The sequence below is a fragment of the Falco cherrug genome, chromosome 9 (genome assembly GCF_023634085.1).
Source record: "Falco cherrug isolate bFalChe1 chromosome 9, bFalChe1.pri, whole genome shotgun sequence".
NCBI lineage: Eukaryota > Metazoa > Chordata > Aves > Falconiformes > Falconidae > Falco > Falco cherrug.
Window position 1 is genome coordinate 35,514,683 of NC_073705.1, and position 26,968 is coordinate 35,541,650.

Here is a 26,968-nt window from a genome sequence, read left to right on the forward strand (position 1 = left end):
GCAATACGGTATGTTCAGTGGCCTTTTCCCCGTCACCAGGCACAGCACTATGGAATACATTAGACTCTCAGCTTTATCTATTAGCATAGCCTTCTGCCAACAAAAGCTGCAGTTCTGAGATAAGTCAAGTGTTTCACTGAAATCAATAGGACTATCTTGTGGTCCTCTGCACTGTTCCTTTTTAGGACAGTGTCAGAAAAGTGTAAAACAGAGAGAGGGTAAGGAAAGAAGAAATTAACAGAATTTCACCAACTTTTGGAACAGATAATCAATCACCAGAAGAACACTAACAGCAAGCATGGGCCAGTTGAAAATTGGATTTAAATTAGATTCCTCATACCTTTCAACAATACATAGAAATGATGCTTCTAATTATTCAAGAAAGATTGTGAAGTGCTATTTGAAGTTTTGTTTTCCAGATACGATTAAAATACAAATTGAAGGACAGCGCATGTACATTTCTACTGCTACAAATCTGTGTTCACTGAGGAGCATGCTGCTTGCAAAAAGAGATAAGAGATTGGAGCAGTTCGGCCCTTTTTCTCCAGAAAAAAGTTGCTATTGCTGGGACAGCAATAGAAATACACCTGCTTGCACAGTGCACATTAATGCACAGGCAGAGTTGTGATGTACTAAAGATTAAGGAAAAATCAGAGAATGCAACAAAGAATATTTCTGACGACTAGTGCTTTTTAGTATCTAGCTAGTGTCAAAACCTGTATGTCTCAAGGAAATCGGTATGTCACCACCTCACTGTCTAGGCTCTACTCTAAGCTGTTGATTGTCTGCATTTACTGTTGCATTTACAAATAATTGACCAGCTGCCTTGCTATACCATCGGTTTGTCTAAAAATAGACCGAAGTATCAATGGTAACATCCCAGAATTCTTTAGTGAAAGAAATCATACATGCACAAATCAGAAATTCTCTTTCAAATCCATTTTATGTACATAAATACGTACATAAAACTATATAAGCATTTCATGTATCTTATCTCTTCAGGCTACTGCTACATCAAAGTATTCCTGACTGTGCACTTGTATTTCCATCACCTTTCTTGATACAAAATCTTGTTTTGCAAGGCAATACTTTCTAGAGCTAAATACATACAAATGTCAAGTTCCTAGGCTGGTCTCCTGAAGACTCAGAGAGTTTGAAGAGGTCTGCTGTCTCCCAGAACAGTCATCATATCTGGTTAGTGACAGATAAATCTGAAGGTCTTTCAGCAGAACCAGTCTTGAGGTTTCCAACACGTGAGACAAAACTGACTTTTACTGCTTTGGGGAAGAGGGCGCAGGGACATTGTTCCTGCCCTGGGAAGGGCAACAGTGGGACAGAAATTTAAGCGAGGACTGAAGAGGCAGACACCCTTCACTACAGGACTTTCATGACCCTGGTTTAGAGCCATTAGATTTATTTCATATTAACAAATTTTATCCTCCCTCAGTCAGCCCCTGTGGCTGTGACATTTACCTGCTTGAAGGCATCTAGCAGATTAAAGAAAACAGAGATGTTAATTGCTCCTCACTGAATAACCTGAAGAACACTAATCCCAAGGCAAGACACAACAAACCACCCCCCCCCCACCCCCCCCCCTCATACTTCCCCGCTTCCGCTTCCTCCTCTCCCCAGGGCATTCATCATGCAGAGGAGCCTTGCCCCCATAGAAGTCCAGCCTTTGCTGCACAGCCCATGGCTCATTTTCTAAGCAACAGCAATTTTACAGCTCCATTTCCCCTTTTCCTAACCTTGCTTAGGCTGCTCATAATTTTCCATTTATCACCCAAGGCTTTCTGGCACTTGTCTCAACTTTCCATGCAGCTCCCAGTTTGACACCAGCCTTGTGACCTTCTCCCCTCTCAGAGGTGCCACTGCACATTACTTCTTCCCCATCAACACACCTGGCCAGGCTCACTTACACACATTTCTGCTAGTCCACTGCCTCAAGTGGTTTACTCTTTGACAGCCTCCACTACCAGCCTCTCCTCCTGGTACATGCGCAGCATTAAAAAAAAAATCAATTTTTTTAATGCACAAAAAGTGCACAAAGAAACAGCAGTTTTGTGATTAGGATATGGCATGCAGAGGTCATTTGCAAACAGATTCCAAATGCAAACAGAATCATCTCCAAATCTTGTCCTATATATTTTTAAATCAAAGGCTATCTTCCTTTTGTAATATCATGCCTTTGGCTTAAAAGAAGCTATGGCTTGTCAGAAAAATATTCTAATATAATTGAAGTTGTCGTTCCTGAAGGTCACCATAAACACAGTTATTCTAAAACACTGCAAGATATTCCATTCAGCGTCCTGTGAATTTCTTTATTAAGTTGAGCAATTACACATACATTTTTACAAGCATTCAGCTGAGTCATTCGTACGCATGCACACTCCCAGCAGCTAGACAGTAAAAGTTTCCACCTTACTGCTTATAGATATTTTGATGAAAGCTTCTAACTTGCTTTAGTTCTTATGCTTTAGCAGAGGTAATAACGTTGCTGGTTGTTGTAAAGAAACATTAACATTTTTTCTCTAAGTATTTATAAAAGCACTAGAAGATGGGGGAAACTACTCTTTGAGTGCCACCATTATAAATGGGCATACAAATACAGTGTCTTATTTAATCACACATGGTACAGCTAAAGAAAAAAACCTATTTTTGATGTTTACTGAAAATGTCTGGGTGGGGAATACAGTTCAACAGGCTTCTTAGAAGCACGCAGAAGATGGGACCATCAGCAAGAGGTGGTTTTTGAGCAATATGTAAGCATTTCAGGATAACAGCAATAATAAAGTTTTGGTCATTCATAGTATTGTAGTGCCTCTGTGACACTGAGCCTTGTTGGTACAGTTGAAGTGAAGCATTTTGCAAGTCCAAGAATAGATGTGTGGCCCTTCTTATTAGGTCATTACGAACATGAAGAACATTGTACAACATGGAAGACCATAGGAAAATTGCATTCTTTCAAAAAATTCCACCAGTGTTGCCTTTTGCATCTCTTTCAGGACTGTAACTGCCTCCTCAAACACAGTTTAACTGTACCTGCCCTTCCCCTAAGAGGGCTAAGGTAGATTCAAGGCAAGATTCATGGAATCAGCTGCAAACGCCACCAGCGTTCCTTTGCTTTGCTCCTACCTAATCTACATGCAGGCTAGAGGAACACATAGTCCCACAGCAAGGTTTAACTTCCAGCACAGCCTGACAATTGTAAACCAAGGAATTACTCTGATGCTAAACAATAAGCACAATATAAAACATTAGGGGAAAAAGAACAAGAAGGAATGGAAAAGAAATCAAAGCAGAAGTTTGCACAGAAATAGTGTTTTCCTTGTGTATGATAAATTTTGTGCTGTTATGGTTAAACAGAAGGCTCCATTCTGAGCAAGAAAGGCACTGTGATCCTATATGCAGCTTTGATGAACAGATTTACAATTTAAGTTAGGGGGATTTCAGTTTATTGAAATTCACTGCTCAGCACTTCAGAGTGGCAGTAAGAGAACTGCTTTGCTCACATTCATTACAGCATTATAAAGAGGATTTTTGTCTTCTACTAGAAGATTTTTGTGTGGGAAGATGATGTTTGCAGCCAGAGAAGAGTTCAACTACGTAACAGCAACACCCGTTAAAGCCTACGCATAAGATACAAACAAAAACTAATTCCTTTCACAGCTGTCAGCAAGTGCTAAGCCTGCCTTGTGCTTTGGGGAGAAGAAAGGCTTAGATCACATCAAGGGCAGGAGCACCCCTCCTTGAAGCACCTCAAGGAGACATCCTGCCAGCAACAGAGGCATTGCAGTGCCTGACTCATTTGCCAACGTATCCACACTGCTGAAGGCACATCAGTGCCATGAGGGATGAACCCCTGGATCCCGTGTCTGTCAGGAGGAGAAAAAAAGACTTCATGCAAAGCTGTCTTAAAAAAAAATGACAATAATCTGTCTCCTTTTTGTCTCAAGCATTTCTTCTAACTACTTCTTAAAAAAAATTAAAAATAGCCGTTTTCTCTCTTCTCCCTTGAGCCAAACAGCTTTACTTTCAGCTAGAGAAGGTTACATTCTACCATGTTCTTTCATGCTGTATCAGGGAGGTCTCTGCCAGAGCCCAGTATCCGGCATTGCACAACAGCCTTCCTGGAAGGTAAGAACCAGCTGAAGCAATTCCAGAGTTTGTCCTGTGGCACCTACCTGGAATAACCAGGCTCATCCATTCCAGGGTACTTGGAGAAGAGCTAGAAAGAGGAGACACACAATAACCATCTTCAAAACTGATAAAAAGCCACTGCAGGCCACAAGGAAGCAGATCACCCATTCTCTGGATCTGCGGTGGATAGGGTAAGAAGTAACAGAGAGATTAACAGAGGTAAATGTGCAGAGGGTGTCCAGGAAGGTTACAAGTCTTCTGCAACTGAGATGATGCAAGAATCTCGCAGGAATGGCTTAGCTGCAATCATTCCCGACTTTGGGCAAGAGGCTGGACTTACCTAACGCTGGAGGTCCCTCCCAGCTCTTTCTTCCATAATACTATATTCCCAGTGTTTAAAATTTCCCAGAACACAGGGAAATACCTCTGCCCATGCAGAGTCACACCCCAAACAGAGGCTATTAAGTGGGACAGTGTCCTTGACAGACAAGGGAGACTTCAGCACTTGAGGCATCTCAGTCCCAGAGGCAAGATCCAATTTTGCTTCTGCAGCAGCAGAATGTATCCTGGAGGATGCAGAACAGGTGAGGAGGAGGCACTGAGATTAAAAACATTAGGGAGGAGGAAAGCCCCCTTCCCATCACTTGCTTTCATCGTCTGCCTTTGAGGACCACACCAGCAGGCCTCCATAAGTCCCAAACCTACTCCTTCTACAAAGGCCAATCTACCCCACCCCAGCTGCCTTAGGAGGAAGGGACAGGTCAGAAAAATGATAACAGAGTCCTCCTCCTCCCCCACATATAAAAGATGAAGGATAGGGCTGGGATGAAAAGCCAGCAGAGAACTTGGATAGAAGGGCATTCTGCTGCTGCCCCTAGGGTAAGATGCAGCAGCTGCTGCTGTGGGGAAAGCAGCAGGCGCTGCCACCCTTCACACCTGAGCTCTTGTTATACAGGTAGGACAGACAGTCTTATGCAGGGGTGGACCAGGCGACAGAGCCTCCCACCATACCCTGAGCTGGCTCAAGAGCGGGTGGCCTCGCCTCAGGCTTGGATTTCCAAGCTGGGGGCGTTTGCACTCAGCTTCCTTCTTGTAGGCTGCAAAGAGAAGCTGGGCTGCATGTTGTCAGGAGGTACATAGTGGCAGATATCTTTCACTTCACGCTTGCTGACATTTTAGTGCATTCATGCTACTACCACATTTTAAAGACAATTTATAACCTTGAAAAGGTTATAAAGGTTGAACCTTGAAAAGGTTATAACAATTTATAACCTTCAAAAGATTTGGAAACATCAGAGAAGGACAAATGTACAGAACTACAGGTGACCCTCAGTTGTTTTTCCTCCCTGATGCTCCATCACCCTGCTTCATGTGTGCATGTCAGCAGTCAAGCACACACAATAGGAGCAGCCCTTCCTATACTTTGAGAGTTTGATTTGCGCCCCCCCCCCCCCCCGAGTATTACCACATGTATAAAAAGTATACAAACTCTCTCACTGAAGTAGTGAGTCTCTGTAGATTAGCAAAACCAACGCTACATCAGAGATGAGCAGATGTTTCCAAAATGATCTGGACATGTGCCAGGAGAGGTGCAACCAGGGCACAGTCAAAGAAGCAGGGAGGTGGGGTGAGCAGCTTCCATAACAGGTACCGAGCAGGGGATGCTGTGAAGTTACGCTAAAAAATACATCATCACAGAAAAATGTGTCCCCTGCACCATGTCCAGCTATGACTCTGGGAAGGTTATTCTCTGATTTTCCAGTCCACCATAACACTGCTTGTTTAACATTCCTTTACTCCGTTGTAATCTAAATTTCTGAATGTGGGTCACACTACAAGGTATGGTCGCTTGGAAAGCAAGAACATGGGAGCAGACGTTGTCAGTGATTCAGTCCTCCTCCAAAGCCAGCCCAAAGGCATCTTAGTATAGGCCCGTACAAGCAAGAGGGAAGGATTAGCAGCTCAGCCTACCCTCAGAGCAGCCAGCTCATCTCTTCAGCTGTAAGCAAATACCACAGTTTACCTCTCTACCCTTCTTTGCTAAAGCCAACTATGAGCCTACTATCAATAATTACAATTTTCTCTTGCAAAGAACACAAAAGCATACTTAGCTTGAAGTGCAGCAAGTCAGGTTTGCTAGGAAGAAGTGCAGGGGTACAGCGAAGTGTGGAGGTAAAAGCGTGCAGATGGGCAGCTTAACATTCCCATGTAAATAGCGATTATTTCCTTCTTCCCAAGCAGGCTGCAGAGAACATGCAGCAAGGAGCCTTTGAGGGATGATTTCAAAAGGTGTTTTCCAAAGCTGCTTGTTTAATCACACAGGTATCCTTCCAATCACACTTGCTACAGTGAAGAGTTTGTTTTGAATCACTGACAGTTTTAAGATCTTACCACGTTGCACTTTCGGGAAGAAATTCACTTCTGCCAGAATCTGACTGGCATTTACAGCTGTGATAACAGAACCAAGGTACCAGTAATTCCTTCAGTGATACTTACTGACAGTAGTATTGCAAGGCGATACAGTCTGAACCGTGCCCTCTTAAAATAGCTTATTGCACCTTTGAACCACCAAATGATAGCATTTCTCTAAAAGCAGAAAACAGAAAACTGCATAAGGTCTCAAAGTAGTACAGGAGACAAGTGAGCCATTAAGTGGAAAAGCAGACACCACAAACTCATTTGCATTGCAGACAGGGTATGACAATCACTTAAATACAATCCATGATGTCATAAGAAGGTACGGGAACAGACAAAGATAAAGAGGAGAGGGAGGTTTTTTTTCAAGCCACAAAATCTAGAATAGCTCCTGTTCTCCACCATAAGATTTAGAGAGGGGCATAAAACTTAGAGAGGCTTTTTAGGTTGAAGACAATGAGATCTTTGCTGTAAATCAGGAAGCTTCTTCTTAATTTAATATTTGGATTAATTAATTGTGTCCTATCAAGCATTTCTGTGGACTATGTGGTTTCATAGGCTTAAAAAAAGAGATCTGTTAAATTCTGAGTATTTCATAGCTGTTGTTGTACAACTGTGAGCAAGCATATTTTTAAGTAATTAGTCTGAAACACCTGGGACTTGCACAAGAGTTGCTATTGAGAAAGATTTAGCTATACTTTCCCACTCTTAACCTTGGCTTAAAAATTTAGGCACACACATTTGTTCTTTGAAACATGCATAGTTTTATGGCCACTCAATATTCCTGTTACTATACAGTTTCCCATTGCTACAATAAAAATGCAAATAAACCAGATGCCGGTGGCATAGCACAGGAAAGGGAGCTTGCTCCTTACTGACCAGAATTACCCAAGCAAATATTCTCCACTGAGTTAAGACTTTAACCAGGCTGCCACATTATTATCCTAAACAATTATCCATCAAGCAGAAAAGGTGATCAGTTGCATCAAGGAGCACTCCTGAGATCTATCAAAACAGGCTGTCTCAGTTGTCCACAGAGGCATTAAAACACTTGTAGAGACCAGAACACATCAGCTGGCAGTGTCTTCTCGGCAAGATACAACAGTGGAAAGAAACCGTAACAAGAAACGAAACACATATACATCTATGCTTTTTTTCCCCTATATGGACACTGCCTCAGAAACTTCTGAAGTGCAGATTTGGCTTTTGCAAGCCAGCATTGTGCCTGCACACACTCACGTTAAATATTCATTCTGATTTGTCTTATCTGAGTTTAAAATGCCACACTGAGGAAACACTACGAACCAAAACCCTAAGGTCAAAATTAATCTTGTCCAGCCAATATTTGCACGCTGTGAGCCACCACTCACTGAGCTACACAGTATTGGGTGCCTGCTGCTTCCATCCATTTTAACAGTATCATCCTTCAGACCCAGCAATTTTTACCCAATCCATTTTTCCTGCTCTCTTCATCAGATAAAGGGTGACCTTCCAGATTAAATGCAGGTGTTCTTGCCTCACAGTCATTTGGTCAACCCAGGTGACTAATTTGTGCTCCTATAAGTCCCCAAAAGCTCACTAATGCCCACAGAAAAGGGATAGCTGAATATCAGTTAACTAACATCCACAGGCCACTGGTCAGAGCTAGGCTGCAATTGAACAAGAGATGCTGCAGCTGCCTCCAGCTCTAACAAAGCAATGTCAGGGGCTGAGATGCAGCACCGTGTACCCTTGGGGGTATTTCAAGGGCCTGTTCAGACTTACCAGCAAAGCTTGGAGCAGTGCCAGCGTCCAGGTGCACCAACAGCCCTGGCTCTGGCTCCACCGTGCCAGCACGGCAGCATCATCACTGCAGGCAGGCTGTGAGGGAGCTTTATGATGTTTCGTCCTTCACTTACCATCTTACAGTGCATGTGAAACTTTATGCTGCTACAGGGATTTGAACAGGACTGACATTTTCACTCCGTGGGTTCTTTGCTACAGTCTCAGCTGACCTAACCCCCCCTCTCAGACTGAAGGTCGTGGCTAGAGCAGCCTGCCGCCCTTTCTAATGGAACCTCAGACCAGTGTCTGCATCCAAGATGTGATCAGTCGCATTCTGAGTGCTGGGTTGCAGCTTTTGCGCTATCAATTGGGCACAGCTCCCACAGAGCTAGGGTTCAGTCTTGGTATCACAGCTTTTAGTGATCTTATGCCATAGAGCATGCAGTCCAGACAGAAGACATGGCCTCCTCCCTGGCAGATGGGACCACATCAATGTTTTAGCTGTCTTCAGTCAAATCTGCATGAGACTGAGGGCTCTCACTTGTTATATGTCCTGAAGTCCAGGCTAACAGCAGCATCCTCTCTATGTTTGACTAACGTATTTAATGGATACCCACCCAAACCATAGCAGCTTGGGAAAATCCCAGGTGACCTCAGAGCCCCATTACAGTCACGTATGCTCCACAGCAATGGGCAGGAGGTTATGCATTCCCACAGAGGATCTGAAAATTATGATGGAGCTGCTATTATCTTTAGTAACAAGTAGTTGTGCAACACCATTTTTTATGCACCAATAGAAAAAAAACAGCCCTGGATGACTGAGGCACAGAGCTAGAGACTAGGAACCACAGGAGTGTGCAAGCCATAAAAGGAGCACAGAAATGCAACTGAGGTGACATTGGTCAGCAAGGTAAATTGCTTTACAGTGACTGCCAAACCACTTGTTTTGCTGTTTGCATATTACATCAACAGCATTCATCACCTCCACAAGCTTTACAGAAACACCTCAATTTTCTTTTCCCGTACTTAATCTATTTTTCTTCTCTCTCTGTCACTTACACACTTCCCCTCATACTCATATGACAGGAATAAATTATTACATGGGACCTTCATGCACATCTTTACACATCACGGGAACAGAGACACTATTGACAGCCTTAGTGATGGATGCAGTTGTATTTGAATTAGCTCCTAAACAGAAAAACACACAGAAGTCTTATCTGAGAAGCTGCAGTACCTCTGGAAATAATGAACTGATTCCACACAGCAGAAGGGGGTTCTGATTCCACACAGCAGGAGAGAATTAACCTTCTTGCTTTCTTAGAAGCATTAATATTTGGGCCTTGTTCCTCCCTGAAACATTTGGAAAGCCTCATCAAAAGTTGTTGGACAATTTGGGCTCCACAATGTCTGTTTGGAAATCCAGCTGTTACAGCACTTGAAAAAAGGCACATCAGGCAGAAATGTAAAATCTACTTCAAAAGGAACAAATAAATTTTTCACCACCACCCTACTCCCAAACTGAATCAGCAAGCACATGATGCGCCATGATTTTCTTGCAAAAAATGAGGACCAAGCCATGGCACCAATTAACAGTGCTGAAGAAGCAGCACAGAGCATTTGTGCTAAGCTGACATGTAGCTTCAAGGCCTGCAGTTTAAAAAGTATTGGTGAAAGGATGTGTTATAGATTGCAGGGGTTGTAGAACACAGTGGTAGTTCAGTCTACCTTAATAATGAACCTTATTCAGAGCAGCATTTTTGGCCTCATCACTGCACCATAACAGCCACAAAGACACTTCTCAAAGGCTGATGTCTCACTATGATATATCACTAAGCATTAAAATGGTGATTTATACTAAATTGGATCACCAAACCACAGAGCTTTTACTATGGCAGCCAGTCAGTAAGAACATACACACACCTCTGGATCCTATTTCAACCACAGCATCTTAAGTAGTTGTTGAAACCTACAGTTCATCTGACAAATGGGGAGGGGGGAAATGCCTGATTGGAGGTTTATATTTAGAGTGGGTCATCAGAACCAGGAAAAGAGCTTCTTCATCAACAAGAGACCCATTGCCATTGGTAATTTACTTATATTTCACCCACTGAAACAGCTGCCTCTTTGGCTCATCACTCTTCTCTATGGAAAGCAAAACACACACCAGTGTGCATAGTAAAACCTCAAAGATGTTTTTCTTCCCTTCAGTACCTGGGTCAAGCATAAAGCAAACACGTTGCTCGTCTCCGAGCTCCTCTCCCTGTGTTATGCAGGAGGAACCCACCAGGATGGCCATACTGGGCTTGGTGAGGTCCACATACCTCAGCACCCTTCATCTGCCCACAAGGCAGAGTGACCATGTAACGAAGAGGAAACAGCAAACCTATGTACATCAGTAGAGCAACATCCACTGGGGTATTATTGTAGTGAAGGAAAGTTCTGCCTTGTGATAAGCACAAGCTGTATAAACACACACATATTTTGGTCATGCTCCTGTCAGCTCTATCACCTCCCCTGCATGTCAAGTGTTGTCCAAACACTACTTGAATGGAGACCGATTTCTTACAGAATGTGGCTTCCACAAGTGAAGTAAGGTCCTTGGGTAAATGTGGAAACCACTGAGGTCCATCTCATGTGTCTACAGCAGCCAAACAATTGTTTCTTTCCAATTTAGTGCTCTGACAAGTTTCTTCATTTAAAAGATTTTTGGTACAAAGTAAAACTCAGCTGAAGTGAAGCAATGGGATGCTTTATCTGTCATTTCATTTTCTGAAATATCAGTCCTACACAACGGACTAAGTCTAAGCAAAGAAATCTTCTCTCAAAACCTTAATGTGACTGTGGCAATGCTTCCCAAACTACCAGCAACTGAGTCCAAATTTAGGAAAGTGTCATTGTATCGTAAAGTTCCCACCCAACTGCAAGTTTACATGTCTCTGATTGTCTGTCTTCATCGTCATGCCCAATGAACTCTGCTTTGGGCAACACTAGTTGGAAATCTTCTGAGTTGTATTTCTATTCAGAAGATGCCAAAGAGATCACAGAACTGGCACATGAATCCCAGCTAATTTCTGGGACCTGGTGTTACCTTCTTCACAGATTCAGATATCTGAGCTGGCTGCATTTACCTTACGTTTTTCCAGATAGCTTTGGACCAAAGATTTTTTTCCAAAGGAATGAGAAAGAGAGAAAACCGACCCTCTGGAGAGCAACACAGATTTGTGAGGCCTGTGAACAAACCCTGGACTCCTATTTATCCTCCCTGCAGGAGGTCATCTCTATCTTGAGGGACCACTGACCTACGTAATGTCTACAGAAGACTAATTAGGAGGAAATTAAGAAAGTGGTTTGCATTTAAAATGGATCCCATTTAAGAATAATTCAGTGGCAAAGCCAGCCATCAAGATGTAGGAAGAATTACTTTGCAAATAGGTGGTATTTGTTTTGTGTGGTAGCAACAAGATCACAGTCCGTATTTTCTATTGGAAAAGTACAGTTCTGTTGCTCCATTTCGAGTAAGTTCACGATAGGATGACAGGGCATGTGGTTGGGGGTTGGTTGGTTGGTTTTAGTGAACCAGAAGCACCTTATTGCATAGCTTTCCAGTAAGGGTCAAGGGACTTTGCTGAAGACCAGTGAGAATAATTGTGAAGACCACCAATTCATACAGCCTCACCACTCCTCTCCTGTAGTTGGTAAGCTAACAGCAGACATCCAGTCTGACAAGAGGTCAGTATTTTTCCTGGGGTATGACTGCAAGCACTATATCAGATACATCTCCAACATCCCTTCCTGGAAAAGCCTTGCTGTTAACAGCTGTAATATCATGTATGATGTTCCAACCACATCCTGCTATTATGATTTTACAAAGAATATGCAGTTGGAGACAAACAGACAAATTCTTGTTGGGAACACAACCTAAAAGAACCTTGGTGTCTCAGCATTAGATAAAATAGGTAGGTGCTAATGACTCCATTCATCAGTTAGACTGATGATTAAATTATTAAGTGGTTAATTTCATATCAAGTATTTACATGAAAACTGACCAGTAGTTATCTACATGGGTTTTCAGAGGCTGACTACTCATCTCGTACCATAAAACTGTTTTTATCAAGTCTATTAAAATTTATATTCTTTTTCTTGCCAGCTAAGACAGTTGAAATTTCCTGATGCCTTGAATAAAGTTGCAATTTTAGCTTCCTATTTTATAAAAGCTGGACTACACCAGTCAAAAAGCCTCACTGTCTTCTTTGAATGGTAGTTGAGTGCTACAGCAAACTACTTCATTGCAGAACTGACTATTCATGATCAAATTTAACTTCAGGATAACTGAAGTATACAATTCAAGTCAGGCAACATCATAGGCCTGCTACTTGCATGTTTCCTTCTGTTTTCTTGTGCTCCTTTACTGCTATAGTTTCCCCTAAAAAAATGTAGTTTTTATTTCTGAAAATATTGTCTTCACAGATAAACTTTTAAAATGTTTCTGCAGATTGTTTGCAAGCAAAACAAGTATTTATTAAGACACCCAACTATCAGAATTCTAACCTATAATTTTGCCCTTTATGAGTTCTTAATTTTTATTTGTATGCTTGTTATAAGGGGCTTCCTAAATTTGCCATTCGCCTTGTGATTCATGTATCAAGGACAAGCAGCATGTGGGAATATTTTGGAACTTTTAAACAAGAAATATGTAGCTAATTCACTGACAAAGCACAAATGCCTGCATATGATGAAAGTATGCATCTAGCTGCTCGAGCAACTTTTTAACCAGAAGTAAACACAACAGTCCGCCTAGAATAATCAAACTCAAACATATAAACCTACTTATCAGCTAGAAAACTCCCCAAACCCAACACTACTATTGCCAGCTGGATGACAATCAAATAGCTGAAGTCTTCCTTGTCTCTGTCTGGTCTCTACAGCTGCACAGTCAGACAAACCACTGCAGAAGCAATTCAGAGGTGTGGGCACAAAACCAAACAAAATGGGAGGCTAAACTTTACCTCTCATTTAATTGTAAATGAAAATAATCTCAGCAGTTCTGCAAAGGAGAGCCTCATGGCTGAGAAACTTTACACTAAAGTTCAGAATCACAGAAACTCATTAGGCAGCAATCCTTTAAAGCACAGGGGTATTCTGTCCTGGTCTGAAGTAAATCAAGAAAAATCATCCCCTGAAAATACAAAGACAGTGAAGAAGTAACGCTGCAGATACTGAGTCAGACTAGTTTGCAGAGATGGCAGACTCCAGCAACCAAGGTTCCTAACCTCTAGAAAGACAAATAAAAAGACACAGTTGGTGCTTAGAGTCTTGCATCCATGAACGTGAGGTCAGTTGCAGCCACACGCTGCTTCTGCCCCTGCAGCCCTCCAGCTGACAGTCAGGTACCAGCAATAGCCAGAAGCGTGACTTCCAAGTGCTGGTGTCTGCTGTGTGTTTTGCACTGTTTAAGATGGTATTTTCTGCCTATCCTTGCAATACTTCTCCAGCCTTCTCAGCTACATTGTACCTGCTCCAAATCATCATACCACACTTACTCAGCATCCTAGATATCTGACTTACCCAACCTAACCACTTGGCTGCAGTCACAGCTTTTTGATCACTACAAGACTGATTTGTTTCAAAATGCTCTTGAAATTCCCATCCTGACATTTAACCGCACGAGTCCACGTGTTAGCTGCACAGCAATTTGGACAGCATGCTCTGCCACCCAAACTGCAATTAGCGCTCTTAAAAGCAGGTTTGTGGCTGTACATAGCTATTGTTTCTGTTACCAAAGCTCGCTTGGGTACCTCTATGTATGCTTTATATATGCAGTCCAGCCATATTCAGTGTATGCACAGGACCCTGGGGAAGAAAAGGGGAATTTGTTGCAGGTCAAAGCTGGGATTGAGACCAAGCCACTGTTAACATTTCTCAGCATAAAACAGCTGCACCAGGGACTTCCACACACACATGGGTTGCTGTTAACCTCATTGAGACTGTTTGTGTTAGTGAAGTCTCATTAACATCAGGGTAGGCTCCAGCATCTGGCCACAAGAACATCAATTAGTTGCCTACCAAGTTATCTAGCAGAAAACAAAGGCAGACTTCCAATGTTCAAACGAAATTGGTTTGTAAAAGAAATAAGCTACAAGTTCATGCATTTGATGCCAAGTCTACTCTATGTTCACCAGGTTTGCTATCAGTTACAAGAAATAGAGGAAATGGAGGTTTGGCTTTCTAACAAAGAAACATCCTTTGGGACCTAAAGAAAGAAAAAGCATTTCCTGTCTGCCAGTTAAACTGAGAATACAGAGCTGCTCTTGAGAAACCTATATCCTTTCTCTTGGAAAAAAAAAAAAAGACACTGCGATACTTACTCTTCCTTGAAATATTACATCTTTTTGTATTCAATTTCCATAGTTTCTGACTGTAGACAGCTCTGTTGAAATTACTGCAATTGAAAACAATACAAAAGGAAACATGGAAGAATTACATGAAAGTGGTGTTGTCAATCAAAAGCACTTCAGCAGCTGTGAGTACCTCAGAGATGTTTGCAAGCCTTGTGGAACCCTTGTGAGTTAGATGCATCGAGACTGATTTTTCTTAACAACAGGGTAACTACCCAAGACAAAGAGCAATTGCAGAAGAGAAATGAGCTGAACCTACTGCTACAGCCAGTGAATTCAATGATTTTAGTCATTCCTCTTCCCTGTCAGCAGAACGGAAACTCAGCACTGCAAGAATTAAAATATATGGCCAAGGTCCTGACTCCAGACAAGTCACTGACACAACTGCCATGATTTACACAGGCACTGATTTCAGTGCATGTTGCCCTTCCCTACTGTCCAATTCCTCTCATACGTACTGGCAGTAGGATTTTTGGTGAAAGCGGAAAGGGATTCCAGTGACAGCTTTGGTAGGAATGAGTGTGATTTTTGGCCCTGGCTTCAATGGAAGAGAGATTAGGCCCAAACGTCGACATGCACCAGAAATGTAGCCATAGCAGCTATTAAAAACTCTTTATTAAGCATATCCTGCATGATCTAGATTCCTTGGGACACATCACCTTTTTCGAAGGGCGTTTTGTCCATATACATACAGGTTATGGGCTCGAGACACTCAGATGACCAAGGTGATCAGCAAAGCCCCCAGAACAGCCCACTGCACAGTTGTCCCCACAGGACATTTGCACGATGCATGCCCAGCACTGACCAGCCGTACAACATCTGCTGCCCAGGTGCTGCACAGACGGCCTACGCATGCAGAGCATACCCAGGGCACTCAGGATGCATCAGCTCTGGGTGCCAACTCCTGCACATGGGAAGACCCAGCTGTGCAGCACATGGGCAGTACAGCCCCCTCAGCCCAAGGCACTCTGGAGCCAGCCCTGACCCTGACCAACTGTTGCACAGTTTCCGTGTGTGTGAGCATCTCTCTGCCTAAGGGATGTCAGACAAATGTTGCAGAACTACCTCTGCTTATGACAAAAAATAGCAGCACAGCGTGTTCTTTAGGTTCTTTCCTTGAAAACCCACTACTAGCCATTTCTGGGGATGAAATACTGGGCTGGAAAGACTTTTGCTCAGTTTCGTAGCTTTCTACCTTACGAATACCAATGCAGAATCAAACCTCCTTCTGGCTTGGTTTTTTTTTTATTAATGACTGATATTCTTCCAATGAAATTGAAGGAATTAGATTAGTTTTTTAAATTAACTTGTATCGGTGATGTTTGGTTTCTGTAAGGTATCTGTGTATTTCACAGAGAAAATATTAACAAAAACCTATTTTGTATTTCACAGAAAACTGTTTCTAAGCAGAATTATATGGGCAATATCAGTGAAATTTTGCTTAATCATACATAAGCCTGAAGTGATAAAAGTAAGCCAGGTCTAGGCTGGCTGGGCAAGCAAATGGTGGCAGAAACATGCCAAACGCTGAGCCGAAGCTTACCCAAGCAGGTCCACAGTAATTCATTCAGGACTGATTGAAAACCATGGAGACTGAAGTAGGAGAATTAGTAAAAAACAAAGCAAGCAGAAGCCAGCGGTCAGCAGCTCTCTGCCAAGAAGCAGAGACAAGTTTCCTGTGTATGCACTACCTGGAAAGGTAGAATTGCAGGTTATGAGCAAGGGAACAAACTGCAGACTATCTGAGGGGATCCTGCAACAGCAGCCCCAGTCTCGCTGCTGTGGGTAAAACAGTGGACCTGAGCTAATGGGTGTAAAGTCCAAAATCAACAGTAATGACCTAGCAAACACACTCGCATCACAGTCCCATGTTTAAATCTGAATCAGTTCCATCATTCTTCAGCAACTACAGTTTTTCTGCCTCAAAACAACCAATGCATTTGGCTGCTTGGTGATAACCACTAGTCACACTGCAGCATATGTGGAAAGCTATTCACAAACAACATGGAAAAGGGGATAAATAGTCACTCACAAAGTCTAGTAATTTTGTTATTTAAGTTAGTAAAGAGAAAAGCAGATTGTGAAGAACTGCAGGAGAACCTACAGGACTAAGTAACAGAGTGTTAGAAAGACACATCAGCTCTGATGTAAAGTGACGTAAGTGGAACACCAGCCCAAACTTCACTGACACAATGATGGGGAACATCCTGCCTATTTTGATTCGAGAGCTAGATTTTAGGGTTAGACAAGAAAACATATCAGCTCAGTACACCGTCATCAAAACTCTGAAATAATTCAGCATTATTAAAAAAGCAGAGAACTTTGCAATTCTGCTGTCTAAATCCACATTTCATCCAGAGCTTGGATAATTATTGCAATTCTGGTCCTTCTCACCCATCCTCAACAACACCTGACTGATACTGGAAAAAGTTCAAGGAGGGACAAGGATGGCCAGTGGTCTGAAGAGCCAATGCCTTCATATAAAGAATGACTGCATAAACCAGGACTTTCTCATCTAGAAAAGATGATAGAGAAGAGCAAAAGATATCTGTAAAATCATAAGTGGCAAGAAGAGGGTGAATAGGGGCTAGCTACTGCCTGCCTCTTCCCGCACAAGACCTGGGGTTTGTGAAACGATACTAGCAGGTGGCAGGTTCAAGAACACACAAGAACCTATTTTTTCCATGGCGTACTTAGTTAAACTGTATAATTCCTTGCCACAAGATGTCCTGGATGTGAACAATTCACATGCAGTCAGGCAGGGGATGCACAGAAACATGGGAAAAAAGTTCACCAAGATACTCGGTACTGAGAAACTATATGAAGCTTAGGAGGTTCCTTGAACTGAAAATGACTGGAAGCTGGGAGACTTTTTTTCTCAGTATTGCCCTTCTTATATTATGTTCTTACAAAACAAGCATCATGACAAACATACACAAACCTGTATGAAAGCACCAGCATCCACGATGCATAACTGAAGTGATTTCTTTTTAGAGCACTTTGTTAGGCACTGCAAGTTCTATGCCCTTCAACAGATAACAGCCCCAAATCATGCTTTTAATTAATGCCACAAAATCTTGAAAGTCTGTATTGGAAACAGTATTTTACTTCTGCTCTCCTCAGGGACCACCAAAATTAAGATACTATTTTTCTCCTTCCACCTAGAAAATTATTTTATGTGAGATCACAGCATATTTCCAGCCACTAAATAATTAGTTCAGAATTTAAGACATTATATCAGGAGAAAAAAAAAAAAGTCTTTTGATAGATTCTAGTCTTCTAGCTTGTACTTTGAAGGTGTTAATATGAGCAAAAGTCCTCTCAGCATAAATCATTAAGCAAGCCACTATTCTGGAAAATTACACCAAAATAGGAACTCAGACCTATTTTGAAGTGCCACTGTTTGGCAAGAGAATAACATTGTAATCTAATCTTTATATTGTATGAAGGTACTAAACTGCTCCAGCAAGTCAAATGTATAAGATTTACTAAAATAATAATTGAATCGCTCTTGGAGCTGGACTGCTTCACCTTGTTCATAAGGTTTTAAGCTGCTCATGGAACTGGACTTAACAAGGTCCCACATACTACTTTACCAGGGTCCCTTTTTATTTCTAATACTGGCAAGTAAATGCAGCTGCATGGGGTCTGGCTGAGCCCCACAGCAGCCCCCATAGTGCTGTGGTTTGTACTGGTAGCTAGAAAAGTGGTGACACACACCAGCGTTCTGGCTACTGCTGAGCAGGGCTCGCACAGCATCAAGGCTGTCTCTCCAACATTCCCCATCCTCACCACTAGGCTGGGGGTGGGCAAGACCTTGGGAGCGGGGGACATGGCCAGGACAGCTGACCCAAAGTGACCAAAGAGATATTCCATACCATATGACATCTGCTTAGATATAAAAGCTAAGAGAGAGGAGGAGGAAGTGGGGGCATTTGTTATTTACATTTGTCTTCCGGAGCAACCACTACGCATACTGAGCCCTGCTTCTCAGGAAGTGGCTGAACATTGCCTGCTGATGGGAAGTAGAGAATAACATCTTTTGTTTTCCTTTGCTTCCACACATGTTTCATTAAACTATTGCTTCCTTAAACTACCTTTACCTTGACCCACAAGCTTTTTTGACAGCTTATTTTCACCCCTCACCCCATTCTTTGGAGGAGGGGAGTGATAGAACAGCTTGGTGGGCACCTGGTTCCAGCCAAGGTAAATCCACTACATCAGCTTATTTAAAAGTTCTCGACAGCTTCACAGAAGATCAAGTGTTGCAAAACCCAGCACTAGCAAAAAAATCCCAAGTCTACCACCAGAAAATAAGTAGCCTCACAGGTTCTGTTACTAACTACTACACATATATAAAGGGCAACTTAATAATTGCCATAGGGGCAATTTGTTTCATCATCCAGGCTGTTGATGAAGTTATTGAACAATAACAGCTCCCAAATCAATCCCCGGGGTACTTTACTCTTAACCAGCTGCTAGCTGGACATCTGGCCCATCATTACTACCCTCCAAGACTGGCAGCTCAGGCAACTTTAAGCATATTTGGCCATCTGTTCTTCAAGCCCATACCACAGCTTCCAAACAAGAATGCTGTGATAGATCCTGTCAAAAGCTTTTCTAAACACCAAGGTAGTTTGTGTCCATTGCTCTCCCCTGAACCATACAATCAGCCATTTCATTGGAGAAAGCAATCCAGCTGGTCAAGCACAATTTGCTCTCAACAAATGCATCCTTGATTATCCCCCTGCTCTTAAAATATTTGGAAATGGAATCCAACAGGACGTGCTTTTCTACAGACCAATGTGAGGCTGAGCAATCAAACAGACCGTCTAGGCTTGTTACTCCACCACTGGCTGCCCCACCTTCCCAAGAACGTGGAGGTCTACGCTCACATGAACCATATTACTCGAATGGGCAGGCAGCTTTTAAACACATCCAGTTCTTATTTTGTTAACACAGCTAACTCTGTGCTGCATGGAAAGTAACAGGAAACCATTGCTCAGAAAGTTATCAATAGAATATGTTGAACTTCACATTTTTGTATATACAGTTAGTGGCTTATGGATTATGTAGTTTCAACCCCAAGTACAAAACTAGTTGCTTGTGAAGCAGTGTCACTGCTGACTTCCTGCTCATTCCTTGACCCAATTTCTGTTCTGCTGTACATAGAGAAGCCAACCTACCATATTAGTATGGGCTCCAATTTTTATCTTAGTAACAGCATATACCACTGGAAATGCACATTTACTACGTTCGAAATGATGGCATAGACCACTAGGACATCAGACTTCTGAGGGAACTTCTGTGTGGATTTGACTGGATGCTTCTCTTCAGTTAGCTTTCTAGTCTTGCAAGAAACTCTCAAAGTTCAGGGATCTGTGGGAAAAAGACTTGCGTGTGTTTGGGTTGCATATTTGCATTGCTTTCATGCTCCTGTTTTTCCTCTGGCATGAAGGAATCAGAGTTTCTAAGACCAGCCCACATATATCACACCCTGTATCACGGGATGAGAACATGGACTACAGTTCAGCTTTAACAAAGACAAGTGCTGGCAGAACAGGGTTTCATGAGCCATCTATTAGAAGCCTGTCACCCATTTGGCTTTGGGCTGCCCTGAAGATGCACATCTAGAAGTATGTTTTGCAGCTGATAAGCCATTTTGATTAATGTTATCTAAGGACATTTACATAGTGGATAACATGTAACATTTGCTGTCTTCACAGAAAAAAGAAAGCATTTGCATTCCAACATCTGAGTGTAGACCAGACAGCTAGAATATTAACATATTATTTACACATTGAAGTTTATGTGCCTGTTCCTTGCAGAGTTGTTTGATAAATCTAGGTGCTTTACTAGTAACAATGCAAGCAGCTCTCACGTCATTCTTGGAAAATGAGCTATTCACATGCATGGAGATTAATTTCTACATAATTACATACAGGGGACAGATGCCAAGGACTTAGAAGGATATTGCTGTGCATAAGCCAACAAAGATGAGCAGCTCTTGAGGGAATTTGATGATGCAAAAGATGCACCATTAATGACCCATTTAACTGAAAGTACCTCAACATGAAAGACTTATGTCAAGGACTGCAGGAGACATGTCACTCAGTGATTCATGTGAGTGCTCCATGCAGTATAGACCTCTGTTGGAATAAACCCACTTGTACCCTGCTCATTAACCCAGCTCCAGCTTGTCCAAAGACTCAGCTGCTTCCAGTAAAGATGAGTTTGGCAAGACTTGGGCCTGTGGTTTGGGGTTCTTTTTCATCTCCATAGAAAAAAGAAGGGAGGGATTTTTTCCTTCTCATTACAAATATCCAGTTCAGTTCCTTTTTCTTAGCTCTCCCTAAAAATCATATTGATTTGGGGTAGAAAGGGACTTCCATTCAGATACTGAGTCATTTAATCAGGTGAGACATATAAGTTGGCAGTATCTATTGCCCAACTAAAACTAGAGTTATATAGTCTTAAGAAGAGGCGTTTGCTATCATCTCCTTCAGTGTCTGCTTGGACCTGAAATAGTACACCCAAAAGCTTAATTTTGCTGTGGTTATAAAAATCTGGGCTGGCCAGTTTGATTTCTAATAGAGGCCATGTGGTGGACATGCTTCAGAGTAGTGTTCTGTATTTATGGGGGAGCAGGTGGGTGGGTGTGCACGGGGGAAGAGGAAAAATTACAATAAAACAAAACCACACAGATAAAAACATAATTCAAGATCTATGGCAACAATGGAGCACAGCTCACCTTTTCAGCTATAGTTACTTTCCTCACCCACTGTTTCTTTAGATGTAATCAACTCTAGACTGATCCCTGGTCCTGCAGGTAGCATCTGTGGCTTGCAGCAGGCTGAAGACAGAAAGATTTGTGCTGACACTGGTCCTCAAATAAAATACCTGGCATAAGGAAAAAAACTAGTTTAGTATAAAAATACATCAGTTTGTAAAGTTGCTGCAACAAATGCTGAAGTAATTAAATTTATTTTGCTCCAAGCTTCCTCTGTGTGGCAAAGTGTACAGTTTGTCATTAATACTTCTGCCTTTCCTATTCAGTCCACTTAAGAAATAGCACAGCATACTTTTACTGTATTTCTTGCTTCCCCATTCCTCAAAGCAAGAGAATTTGTAACTCCTCTGTGCTTGACTCAGACGACAAAAGTGACAGGGTTAAGCATTAGAGTTTGGGTTGGATCCTTTTCAGTAGGAAGTGACTTAATAATTGATTGCTTCTTAAAAAAATAGAGAGAAAGGGAAGGTTTTGATGGTTTCTATTCTTCCTCTGATTGGTATTTAAGATCTCAGAAGTCCAGAGAACTTGAAGTTTTCTACAGTTCAGGATCACATGTCAGATTAGGCAGCTCTGCTCTAGTCCTGACCTTGCTTAGCCAGCTCCCAGAGGATTTTTGCTGCCTGTAAAACACCTCCTCCTAGCCCAACTACTCCACTTTTCAACATAGGCCACAGGATCAAAGTATGAGGAACAAATGGAACAACTTCATTACGACTTCAAGGTAAAAAAGCAATGAAAAGCTGTACGGTTGGTTTCTGCACCAGACGCAGCTCAGGAAATGCAAGGATATTCTGTCACACGTGCATGACTGCACAGAGCAATACGGGCTGAGATGAGCTGTGAAGCAGTACAGCACCTTTCTACCAAACCTTGTGTATTATATTCTGCAATAAAAAAGCTCTCATTACAACAAAATCTTTCTGACAAAGATTTGTGAACAACATCTGTATTGCACAGCACTTGGTCTGTGAAGAATTTGCGTGTGTGTGGGGGGGTGTGTGTGTGTGTGTGTGCACACTCTTTATACCTACCCAGTATTTTACTGACAAAGTACTTCAGAGAAAACATGTATTCAGAATGAGATACTTTTACTAACTGGCCTGTTACGGGTTTTGATACATTTTCAGAGTCCCCAGGACATATTACTCTGCATCAGGCACACATACACAGAACACAACTGTAGTCCTTTGCATGGAAAAAATCACCCTGTTTGGCTGCTTTACTGGGAGGGTTTTGTTTTCAGGTAACATCTAAGCACCATTAACAATGAACATTTGTAATGTACTTCGCAGGACATAACATTTCAGCAAAAGCTCTGGTCTGTAAAGGTCCACTTTCATTGCCTAGCTTTCAGGGGATTTTTCAGCACCTTGTTCTTGTGGTTTCCTACAGGACATGAGGCCAAAATCCATGTGAATTCAATTACCTGGAAAAAAACGCAACACACAACACTATAGTTCCAGCAGTGCGTTGGTTATGTCAATGTTATTATGAAAGGGAAATATGGAACTAAACACACCACACACCACTTATGACCATGTCTCTGCAAGGGAGTATTGACCAAGGTTCAATACATGTCACGGACAGCAAATTGAAGGTCATTCCTGTCAACAGTTAAGTCACGTCAGAACGCAGCATGTTGAATGGCAAATGTGTTTCAGTGAGAAAAACCTCAAAAAGAAATCTGTTCAACTTTCTAATCTGTTCAACAGCACAGTAAACATTAAGAGAACAGTCAAGCACATATCCAATCGATGTTGTATTATGTCCTACTGTTTGCAGTACTGTTCTGAGTCAATAGTGTATTTGTTCTGTTAACAAGTAATGTGCTAATTGTGCGCTGGTTTAGTGTCCCAGGCATGCTGGCAGACAGGGCACTGGAACAGTGCAACTGGTAGCTTTTAGAGCACTTCTTTTTAGATGCTTAAAACATAGAAGAAAAAGAACAAAATGCTGTCATATATGTAACATTTAGAACAATGCTGGTTTACTACAGCAGGACTGGATTTCTGTTCCGAGTGTTTGTGATACTTCGGCTTATCAACATGCTGACACATTAAGGACAAAAAACCCATGAAGAAACAGCCCTGAAACACAGGAAAACATATAAGATTTTATTAACTAAGAAAACCTATCAATCAAATCGCTTATGTGTGTGTATATCTTTGTATCATGACATATACTACTAACTGGGTTATTTTACCCATATAGCTCTTGTTCATTGTTGACTCACCTTTTCCACCCCTTCCACATTTATGTTGCATTTAAGATTGTGTTATTACAGTGGGAAATCTAGTGTTTGATTATATCTCTGCACAAAGGGATGTTGTCACAATTTGTGATTATTTGAAAATGGAATGAATTTTTGCCAAAATGATTAAAATATGAAAAGTATTTTAAAAAGCTTATTCTGTTGAATCTAGGACCGCAAACTACACAGTGAAGGAAGTGAGGTCACTCCATGCTCCATATATATTCCACACATTAAAACCAAAAATCAAACGTAACCCTAAGTTAACTTCCTCAGGTGCCTTAGGCTTTTTCCATTGTAGATCTCACTTGGCATTCTCTCAAAATTATCCTCAGCTTCCAGTCTACAGTGGTGGTGTGCTGGCTGCCTGAAAAACAATTTCAGCACCTTCTTCCACCCCCAGCAGCAGAAAAATGAAGAAATTTATTTTGCTGCAGAAAGTAACAAAGCATGTGTATTTCACGAGCCCCCTCTACTGTCTTTTTCTGGAAATACACTATGGTTAAAATGGAGCTTTTGCAGAAACATTGCCAGATCCTGTAAACTTATTCCTCTTTCACTAGTCTTTTAAAGAAATGGGCTTTACAGGAAAAAAAAAAAATTCAAAAGCAAACTGAAATTATTTTCAATGCCTGGCTCTATACTGGGAGAGAAAGAATTCCAGACCAACCCCTTAGTACCACTGCTGTTACATCAAGTGTGAGTCCATACTTAAAAGCAGGTTTACCAAAAAGGTTCACCAAAACCAGCAAACTAGCATAAAAGAGAGGTCGGCTCCCTCACAGGACGAGCTACCAAACTGCCGTGTAACTTTGCATGCATTTTGTCTCATTTAACCGTCCTGGAAATTTAAATGGAGTGATAAAGACCGAGTTTGTCTGTTTCTTGGTTGGCATAGTGACTATATCCAGCTTTTTGCATGCAAACAACCGCTGGTGTTTTCCAGCCATCATTTCCCAGGTCTCTTATAGTTTATGAACTAGAATAAGCATTCTCAAAAATAACCTAAACCAAACTAAGCTGGGATGATAGGATACCTGCCCCAAAACTAAACCCACTTTTGAAGGGAAGCTGATCTTCACCCAGCAGCTATCTAAAATACTTGAAAGCAGTAGGACTGCTAGCTACTATTCTTGAGGAGTCAAATATGAACCTGAACTGTACAAATCACTGTTGGGTAGGTCCTAGATAGGTCTATGCATTTTGTCTTTCCTGCATCCTAGGAAAGAGATACAGAAGTGGAAGGTTCTCTACTGCCGGTTAAGAGAAGCTCATCCTAGAGTAAGTTTTACACATCAGCAGTTTGATCCTGAATTCCTATTACCTTCCTTGTCTCTTAACACATTTCTCCTTGGCCTTTACAACTCACCTTGTGGGCTTATGCAATTCAATGACACACTTAGCCTGCCCTAACTTCTCATGTAGCCATTAATCTTCTCTTCCTGGGGGAAGGAGGAGCCTGTTTGAGCAAACCAGCATGAGAAGGTGTGAAACTTCAAGCTCTGGATGTACTCAGGACAGAAAGCTTTACCCACTAGTCTTCACAGATATGCTAGTTTTGCATCCAGACTCCAAAACTAGTCTTAGCATGTGTGAATTTGGATATAAACCTCAACACAGTCCAAATCACAGTCAGTATCACACTGTTTCGGATAATAATTTTATTCTATTCTTTCTGCATAAATTTTTCTCAGGCTTTATATTTACTAGGTTGCTTTAAGCCTACCAACCACCTCAGTTTTACTGAAGATGTCAAAATTCCACAAACAGAAATGTGTATTAACAAGTGCTAGTGCAAGAAAGGCAAAGGATAGTATTTTCACAAGCAGAAACAACCAAAGGTCTAGAAAAGCATAATTCCTCCATATTAGAAAGTGCTTATGCGCATTTTACAGAGGTGGTACCTAAGAACATTCCCAACTCCACACCAAGAAATTTAACAGTTGCATTCAAATCACCATCAATCAAATTCTCACTGCAGAATTAAATTTTTCTTAAAAGCTAATATACTGCTTAGGTTATCCTGGTATCCAGGTCTAACTAAATAAAATCCCCAAGATTTCCAAAATACAGTATACAATTACAGTAGAATGCAGCAGCCATTGCTTGCAATAATTTGCATAATGTTGTAGGTTAACTGACTTTTCCAAGGCATGTCCTCTTGGAGCCCTGTCTTTTCTGACCTTGCTAATTCCAGTTTAAATTCCTTGGATCCGCTGCTGAATTTGAGTGCTGCTGCACTTGACTTTTGGCCCCAAAGCACACTCTCCAGGTTTCTACTTTGCAATGCGAATTTTCTGTTCGTTTTTGAGAGTCAGAAGTTATCAGCATACCAGCTTGCCTACACAACAAAAAGATGTCGTGACACTCACAATATTTAGGCTGTAATAAAGAAATCAGAGCTCACAGTAAGCATTTCTAGTGATGTCACCAAAGAAGGCCATGTGGGATACATCATACTAGTACCTCTTTTGTAGAGGGATATTATGCATAACAAGCAATTCCACACAAAGGATGTGCTTTTACCTAGTACACTGTGAGTCCATAGAATAACAGCACTTAGTTTGCTGCTTTATGTTGCACTCAATACATGCAGTAACAGGGAACCCTTGAAATACTTTTCACAGAGAGCTGAAACATCTGAAAACATGGCCTTTCCTACCCTTTTGGCTTTGTATAGAATTGAAATTTCACGACCCCCCGTTTTAGTTTCACCACATTGTCCCAGTACAAAATGGTGCAACACACAGCCTTTTTGACCTTTCAGTACAGCTTTTAAAACCCGCAACTTTCTATACATCAGCCACAAGCCAGAAATTACTCTCAGCTCTAACAGTATATGGCAAAGCAAACCTCATGGTTTTATGTCCAATAACAGAAGCACAATGCAAGGTATGGTTACTTAAATGTAAGTCTCTTACTAAAATACATTCACTTGATGTATAGGCTTTCTGCTACTTTTTGGGTGTTGAACTGCAGTATAGAAAGGGTGTCTGATCTTGCATCCTGAGCTCTGTCCATGCCAGATTTATAACTTGTAGATTCAGCATTGCAGTGGAGCCTGATCTGAACTCAGCAGTGATACCAATAACACGCAGAGAGTTGTCAACCAATAATCTGCACACTTTTACGTCTATTAATGTAATTTTGAAAACATATCAAGACCTCTACTTGCAACCTGTATCTGGAATATTGTCTAAATCTGAG

General features: G+C 41.6%; 1 long non-coding RNA gene across 1 annotated transcript in view; it reads right to left on the reverse strand.

Annotated features, from left to right (window-relative positions):
* Window positions 1-26,968, reverse strand: part of LOC114017822 (uncharacterized) — a 43,687-nt gene that overhangs the window by 11,247 nt on the left and 5,472 nt on the right. The window contains exon 2 of the long non-coding RNA XR_008733984.1: window positions 21,469-21,617. This is a non-coding gene — a long non-coding RNA (uncharacterized LOC114017822). The remainder of the gene's footprint in view (window positions 1-21,468; window positions 21,618-26,968) is intronic.